A 455-nucleotide genomic window follows, 5' to 3' on the forward strand; every position below is an offset into this window, starting at 1 on the left:
AGCACTGGGGACACTGGGAGCACTGGGGATACTGGGAGCACTGGGGATACTGGGAGCACTGGTGCCATGGAGTCAGGGAGGGTTACTGGGGGCACTGGGCCACCTATTCCAGAGCAGGAACTGGGGATACTGGGAGCACTGGGACCCTTTGCTGTGCACAAACAGCACCCAGGCATGTCTGGCTTCTCTTCCCGCGCTCTGTACTGGTCTATACTGGTCTGTACTGGTCTGTACTGGTCTCTCCCCAGACATCCATGTCCGTGTCTGTGCCGAGTGCTGCGAGCGTGCCCTGTGCTGGGGGTGGGGACTGGGGGCACTGGGAGCACTGGGGTGCGTGTTGAGTGTCCTGTGCTGGTCTGTTCTGGTCTGTACTGGTTCATACTGGTCTGTACTGTTCCATACTGGTCCGTACTGGTCCCTAATGGTCCGTACTGGTCTCTCCCCAGACATCAGAC

Source organism: Corapipo altera, unplaced genomic scaffold (assembly GCF_003945725.1).
Source record: "Corapipo altera isolate COAL_440 unplaced genomic scaffold, ASM394572v1 60135, whole genome shotgun sequence".
Taxonomy (NCBI): domain Eukaryota; kingdom Metazoa; phylum Chordata; class Aves; order Passeriformes; family Pipridae; genus Corapipo; species Corapipo altera.